The sequence below is a fragment of the Mastomys coucha genome, unplaced genomic scaffold, assembly GCF_008632895.1.
Source record: "Mastomys coucha isolate ucsf_1 unplaced genomic scaffold, UCSF_Mcou_1 pScaffold4, whole genome shotgun sequence".
NCBI lineage: Eukaryota > Metazoa > Chordata > Mammalia > Rodentia > Muridae > Mastomys > Mastomys coucha.
The window spans coordinates 40,965,508-40,974,044 of NW_022196910.1; positions in this window are offsets into that span (position 1 = coordinate 40,965,508).

The following is an 8,537-nucleotide window of genomic DNA, read 5'->3' on the forward strand; positions in this document are numbered from 1 at the left end:
GGGAGTGCTAGGTTCTGATGAAGCCAAGTAGTCTTGGTTTCTGTTGGTAGGATTCTTGCATTTGCCTTCTGCCATCTCTTGATTTTTGGTGTTAGATGTTCTTAGTGTCTGTGATTAGAGTTTGTCTTGTCCCTGCCGCCCAACAGCTCCCCTGGGACCTATGGGGCCCGTGCCTCCCAGCTGAATTTTCTGGTCTTAGAACCTCACCAGAGAGAGAATGGCGGCTCTCACCCGAGTCTCTGGGTTAAGGTGCTCCCTGGAGGTAGACCCTCCACTTGCAGGGAAGGGGCAGAGAAGGACGGTGTTCCACCTCTGTCACTTGGAAGCTGAGAGGATCCTGTCCCTGCTGCCCTGCAGCTCCCCTGGGACTCATCAACTATGCTTTCTATATGCATTAAATAGTTCATAGCACATGTATTATTTCAAGAAATATTTCTGGAATTGAGTAGCCATGGCACATGGACTGAGACCTTCGGTTGCTATCAAAAAATACTACACACTAATATTTCTGGAACAGAACAGAAGAAATTTCTTTTCATTCCTCTTCAAGATGGGCAATCACTGGGCCAGCAGGTTGAATCTTTCTGGCCTCCTCTTGACTAGCAGACACTCAACTGTTCACTTTTTCCTCACCAGACCACATCAGAACTCTTCAACACTGAAGATGCCTTAGTCCACGTGGAAAGATCAAAATTAGACAGCATTCAAGTGTGATCACTCAGCCATCTTGGATTTAATAATAATCTCCTTGTTACCGAAACCTTTTTTTTAACAAAAGAAATTAAAAACTACAGTCAAGGAAACAAGCAAGCCAATTAAAATTATATCATATTGAACAGGAGTTTTTAAAAGAAGAAATAAAATTGGCTAAAAAATATATTAGAAGTATTTAACATTCTTAACAATTAGATAAATGAAAAACTGCTTTGAGATTTCATCTTACTCCAATAAGAATGGCTAAGACCAAGAAAAGGTCACATGAATGTGGAGCGAAAGGAAACTTTCTATTTCACAAATGGTAGAGTTGCAAACTGGTACAGCCGTCTGAAAATCAATGTGGAAAACCCTTACAAGTCTAAAATTAAAATACCATATGAATCAGCAATACAACTTCTTATTACATTCCCAAAAGACTCAATATTCCACTCCATAGATACCTGCTTGGCTATGTTCATTACTGCTTTATTCACAATACAAAGAAAATGGAAACAAAGTAAATTTCCTGCACCTGTGAATGCATAATGAAAATATGGATAATATATACTATGTAATATTATTCATCTATTAAAAAGTAAATTGCAAGCAAATTGGTACACCTACAAATTATATTGAGTGACATAACTCAGACCCAAGATCGCAAATGCCACATTACTTCTGTTATTAGTAGATGCCACTCCATATTTTTAGATGACAATATACAAACCTAGAGTAGAAATCAGATACCAGGAAAATCAGAAAGTGAGTATTTTGTGTGTCAGTGAACAGAAATAGTAAAGAGGAGGATACTGATAAAAAGTTGATGTGAAAGAGGAAATGGAGAAAATGAATATGGAGACTAAGCTGAGGAAAGAGATTGGGAACAACACAAGAAGAAAGGAAGAGGAATAAATAATACTAATGATGTTTGAAGAGGCCAAAATGAATCATACCTTTTTAAGGTTAATTAAAACCACAAGTGTGTGTGTGCTTGTGTCTGTGTATCACACACAGGGCTAAAGAATTCTCACAGTCATCTCTCTGAGGTTACAGTACAGTAAAGTCAGGAAAAGCTACTTACTTCCAAAACAAAATATAACATCCCAGGAAACAAAAGTAAGATAGCAGCTTATACATGTGAAAGTCCAACAATATTCATGTGTGTGGGTGCATATGTGTATATGTATATAGCACTTTCTTGGATACCTTCCAATTCTGGTAATGGTATAGCTCATAGGGAATGACCTGGGTAGGATTGAATTAATGATCTCTTCCCTCCCCTGGCTGCAGCTTGCATAGCACATAATCATGATAGGAGAGATAGTCCAAGGGGAGATGCTTCTAGGTCACTCCTAGAAGGCCTCTTTCATATGTATATATTGAAGTTAAACCACTTGTGGTGACAGTGCTTTTTTGACAAAAAAAGACAATGGGACATAATCTTTAGTGACAGGCATAGGAATCTTCCTTTAGGGTTGTTGGTCAGAAATGTTCAAGAGATGTCCAAAATAACATAGGCAATTGTCATTGACTTTAAGTACCACCCAGAAAAGGAAGTTAAGACCCTATCAGTTAAAGAACCCATACGCTTATGAAACAGGCTTTCAAGGAATGATCTAGAAGCAGCTCCAACAGGACCATCTCTCCTAATGATTATGTGCTGTGCAAGTTTCTAGGGTAGGGAAGAAATTATCAGTATAGTGCTACCCTGATCATCCCCTGTGAGCTACACCATTGGCCAGAATTTTAAGGTATCCCAAAAGATGCAATAATGGTAGGGAATTAAAATCAAACTTGCCAGATTTTCCCAATCCTTGGGAGAACAAGTTAAAAGGCATAGAAAAATTGCAGTACTATTTGCTCAATCTGCCCTTCTATTTTTATGTTTGAAGCTATGTTTTTCACACTAGCTTCTCCAATAACACTAGAATGTGGGAGGCAATACAGTATCATCCATACTATATACACAGGTGGAAACAACCGAGGCTGAAGATACACAACTGAACCAAACCAGGGCTGAGCCAAAGCCAAAATGCTCATAGCTATACCTCTCAGGTTATAGTACAGTAAACTGAGCTGCATGGAAACTTTGCTTCTTTCCAAAACAAAATGTGACACACCAAAACCAGCAAAGGGGTGGAGGAGTAAGACTCTCAGGAAAGTGGAAGCCTGGTAAAATTTGATTATATTATACACAACTACATCAAGGTAACTTATGTGTACTTTTTGAAAATTGTAAGTCAAGCTTCTTTATGTTCACCAAGAAGATAAGTATATCAACTATTATTGAAATTGGACTCTAAGCCAAAAAGATAATTGTCCTTTATAGGAAAATACACAGAAAGCCAAGATAAAGCATTACTTAAGTAAGTCAGATTTGGAAGTCATATACTGTAAAATGATGAGGGTCCAGCAGAGTGACTATCAAGAAGCTTGATGGTTTAGTGTGGTGGCACCAATGGAAATCATCAAAGTGTAAGGGATAAATGCATTATCCACCTATGGGGCCATGGTAGCTGTGCCATGCCTGTAGAGGATATTATTCAGGCTTGATTTTCTAGCTCTTGTCTAGATTCTGTCTCTGATACACTAGCAACTCTTTTTTTAATTTTTATTTTATTTTTAATTATTTTTTACACACTGTATTCCATTCCCCAACTCTCCATCTACCCTCCAACTGCTCCACATCCCACACTTCCTGCCAGCCCTCCCTGTTTCCACATGGATAACCCCACCCCACACGCCACCTGACTTCTAAACTCCCTGGAGCCTCTAGTCTCTTGAAAGTTAGATGCATCATCTCTGAATGAACAGAGACCCAGAAGTCCTCTGCTGTATGTGTGTTGGAGGCCTCATATCAGCTGGTGTATGCTGTCTCTTTGGTGGTCCAGTGTTTGAAAGATCTCTGGGGTCCAGATTAATTAAGATTGCTTGTCCTCCTACAAGATTACCCTTCTGCTCAGCTTCTTTCTGCTTTCCCTAATTCAACAACAAGGGTCAGCTGATTATGTCCATTGGTTGGGTGCAAATATCTACATCTGATTCTTTCAGCTGCTTGTTGGGCCTTTAGGATAGCAGTCATGCTAGATCCCTTTTTGTGAGCACTCCATAGCCTCAGTAATAGTGTCAGGCCTTGGGACTTCCCCTTGACCTGGATCCCACTTTGGGCCTGTCTCTGGACCTTCTTTTCCTCTGCTCTTCTCCATTTCCATCCCTGTGATTCTTTCAGAGAGGAACAATTATGGGTCAGAGATGTGACTGTGGGATGACAAGCCCATCCCTCACTTGATGTCCTGTCTTCCTGCTAGAGGTGGACTCTATAAGTTCCCTCTCTCTACTGTCAGGCATTTCATCTAAGGTTCTTCCCTTTGAGTCCTGAGAGCCTCTCACCTCCCAGGTCTCTGGTGCATTCTGGGGGGTTTCCCAACCTCCTATTTCCTGAAATTGCCTGTTTACATTCCTTCTGCTGGCCATCAGGGATTCAGTCCTTTTCCCTCACCCAATAATAGATCAGGTTTCTCTATTTCCCCCCCCCCCATCCATCCCATCCACTTTCCCTCCTAGATCCCTCCCTCTCTCCCCAGTTGTGATTGCTTTCATCTCTCTCCCAAGTGGGACTGAGGCATCCTCACTTGGGCACTTCAGCTTCTTGGCCTTTGTGAGTTCTGTGGACTGTATCTTGGGTATTCTGTACATTTTTTTTTGTGGCTAATATTCACTTATTAGTGAGCACATACCATGTATGTCCTTTTGTGTCTGAGTTACCTCCCTCAAGATGATATTTTCTAGTTCCATCCATTTGCCTGCAAAACTTAGGATGTCCTTGTTCTTAATAGCTGAGTAGTATTCCATTATGTAGATGAGCCACATTTTCTGTATCCATTCTTCTGTTGTGGGAGATCTAGGTTGTTTCAAGCTTCTGGCTATCACAAATAAGGCTGGTATGAACATAGTGGAACATGTGCCCCTGTGGCATGGTGAGGCATCTTTTGGGTATATTCCCAAGAGTGGTAGCTGGGACTACATGTAGATAACTCTTAAGTAAAATCTTCTCTGCTTAATTTGTTCCTGATATTTGTAACTACAAACTGCCAGGACTTGAGTATATATCAAACTTCTTTCTAAGAACAGATGTCTCTAGCCTTAAGGACTTTTCTTGGTGTATTTAGGACTGGCAAGAATGAATAACCAATTAGAATTGAGTGACAGATTTTTTTGTGTGTGACAGGGTTTTCCTGTATCCCTGGCTAACCTAGAACTTACTCTGTAGATAAGGCTCGCTTAGAAATCATATCTGCCTATCTCTGCCTCCTACATGCTGGGTTTAGGGTATCCATCTCCACCATCAAGCTGACAGTTATTTTCTTTACTAAAAACCTGAAAGGCAACTTCCATAAACCAATAGGAACAGCTTAGAAAAATATCTATTTTTATCACACTTAAATAGTAAGAGAAGGAATAACAGACAAGACTGAAAAATTCTTATCCAGTTGAAGACAATGATTGCAGTGTAAACCTTCTGGGGATATCTTTAAAATAGGCCCAATGAATACCTTCTAAATTTTGTATAGAAGACTTAAAAAAAGGAAGTAATTTTATTTACCTTTATATTACATAATCTCTTATAGCAGATGTTAGATTCTTTAACTATGTTATATATTATAAAAAGTGCTTTCCCTCCTTTGTCTATACCTCTGTATGTTGAAGGAGTCTGAGCCCTATACTTGTCAAAGGATGTTTAGGAGATTAGAGAGATGGTTGGTATCTTCACACCTCAACACCTTTGTCTGCTGATTTGACTTTGGGTGATGAAGTTATCTTGTAAAATGAAGCCATTTCTCCTGCTGCTTCTCACTTTCCAGTTCCCTTGTCTCTAGATGGCAACTCCAGGTTCTAGAACAGAGCAGGAAGAATGGCAAAACAATCAAACAACAACAGTGAAAAATATTCTTACAACTAGCATTATATTTTGAAATCATTTTGCATTTCAGTAACTTGGAAAATTCTATAGGATACATTTAAGATGGATTCTACTAGTGGTAATATAATAAAATGTTTAATTTCTTTTCTTTTTTTTCTTTTTCTTTCTTTCTTTCTTTCTTTCTTTTTTTTTTTTTACAGATATAGTTAAATCAATCCAATGGCTTTTGCTATAATTAGAATAGAATGAAAAATTCAGAAGTACAGCAAGAAAGATCAATCTTAGTAAGGTAGTAGCACTGGCAGGAACAGTGGGAGCATGGCTATTTGGAAGTGGTTTGCAAGAAGAGGTTTTTCCCTCTGCTTTGATACTAAGTCTGAATCCTCCTCACAAATTTCTGGTATTTTTTTAAATGTGTGTGTGTGTGTGTGTGTGTGTGTGTGTGTGTGTGTGTGTGCTACCTCTGTGTGCTTGCCAACAGAGACTCTTGTGTTGCAATTCCAGGGAGTTGTGAGCCACGGGTGCTGGGAACCAAATACATTCAGATCTTCTGAAAAAGCAGAAAGTAGTCTTAACCGCTCAGCTATTTCTCTACTCTTTAATATCTGGTATCTTCCCTTTTCCCATAATGTAATAGGAGCTTATTTATGAGTAGTACCATGGGTTTGCAAAGGAGGCAAAAGTGTTGGTTTCATTACTGATTCATAAAATGTTATATACCATGTGCATAGTATTATGAGCAATAAAATTTCTAATAGGAAAATAAGCATTCATTACTATTACTTGTGCTGTGTTTGAAGTATAATAAGCACATACTTTAAACTAGATCTTATACTGAAGGAGAAAGTGCACATAAATGTTTGGTTGGGGCCTTTTGCTAGGATAGCAGTATGCAACGTGATATTCTCATGAATCAGGGTAACAGCAGAGAATTGCATCCAAGAGCAAGCCATACAATCAGAAGCATATAGAAACAGTGTTCCACAGGGCACAGTTCTAAGATAAAACTTCAAGTAAATGTGAACAATAAACTTGGCTGACTTTAGAGTCACTATAAAAACACTTCTCAGTGTTAACTGATGACAAGGCACCTATTCTGACCATGGGTGGTACCATACCATGGTGTAGATAAATTGGTACTGGAGTAGATAAATTGGGAAAGAAAATGGAAATCAACTTTGTAAAAAATAAAAGGTAGGATGATGGTTGCCAAGGTCTAGGTGTTTTGAAAAATAGGGGGCAGGGGAATGTTGGTAAAGTGAACAGAATTTCAAAGGTTCAAAGTGAATAATTTCTTTGGAGATATAATATATAGCAATGTGGTCCCAGTTAACAATGATTTGCTGTATGTTTCTAATTTTCTAGGAGAATTGATCTTAAGTATCTAGGTGTGTTTAGTCAAAAATCATGTGGGGGGTGAGGACATCCATGCAGAGACAGGGTTGTGGGGAGGAGGTATTGGATGTGGAACAGTCGGAGTGTAGATAGCGGGATAAAATACAGAATATAAATAAATAAACAAATTTAAAAAATCATTTATTTATCTGGTATGTAAAGATATGTTCATTGGCTTGGCTGTAGCTTCACACTATCCATATGCAAACACATTAGCTGTACATCTTAAATTTTGTAATGTTTATCACCATAAAGCTAGACAAAAGAGCTTGTGAAATTGAGCACTACCTCGGGGGTCCCGTGGCACCTGGTTCTTGCTTGATTTAAGTTCTTTCAAATGTAAGGTATGTTTAATTAGGTATAAATTCATGTTTTCTCTATTCTTACCTTCTTATACAACAGTTTAGTGTTACTTTAAAATTTAAAATATAAATATAAACCAAAATTAATGGAGTGTTGCCCAGATAGTTTATTTCCCACCTTCTATTTTAATTACTTTTCTTATTAAATATCAAAAGACTATACTGCACACACACACAAACACACACACACACACACACACACACAGAGAGAGAGAGAGAGAGAGAGAGAGAGAGAGAGAGAGAGAGAGAGAGATTTACCTTATACTTGTGAACAGACCTAACAAACAGTGTTAAAATATTTTGAAATGCAATAAGAATATATTTTAATTTACTTGTGGTATCTTGACAATTTGTTAGTTCTAATTCCTGAAAGCATTTTTTTTTCCTTTCCAGGATTGAGATGTTGTGTTAGCAGAACTGCAGGTGAGAGAATCTGAGGAGTTTTTCTTCCTTCCATTCTTTCTTTCTTTCTTTCTTTCTTTCTTTCTTTCTTTCTTTCTTTTTCTTTCTTTCTTTCTTTCCTTCTTTCTATTTCATTGGTAAGTAAAAGCAGGAGGGAGTCACAGCTCAGTTACTCATTGTGGGTGTGTGCTTAGTTTAGGGAGGTGGTGTCCTATTATCTGCAGAGTAGGAAAATGACACCTAGTACAAATCTAAAAGTTTTTCAATTAAGCCAAGTAATTAGATTTTGGAATGTATCCAGTGAACTTCTACTAAGCACTTTAAATGAGGATGCTCAATGGCATTTCTTTAAAGGTTGTGGATAAATTATAAGTAAAAATAAAACATGGTTACTGCTGTCCAGTGAATACAATTGTTACAGATGTGTTCCATGTCCCAAGAAAGAACACTGCACTTTCAAATTCTCTCAGAAAATATTTTCTACTGGACTTTATAATAGAACTATACTTTTAAATGCCACAAGATTGGTTAGCCATATGTTTTCACAATATAATGGTTCTTAAAATAGAGTTCTTTAGATTCGCCATTTTGTCTCGGGTGAGTTTCTGAGACCTGAGCACCCAGCCAGGAGCCACAAGCCCCACGACTCCCAGGGGAGCCACAGGGCGGCAGGGACCCGATCCTCTCTGCTTTCGAGTGACAGAGGAGGTTCAGCGTCCTCCTCTGCCCCTTCCCTGCAAGTGGAGGGCCTACCTCCAGAG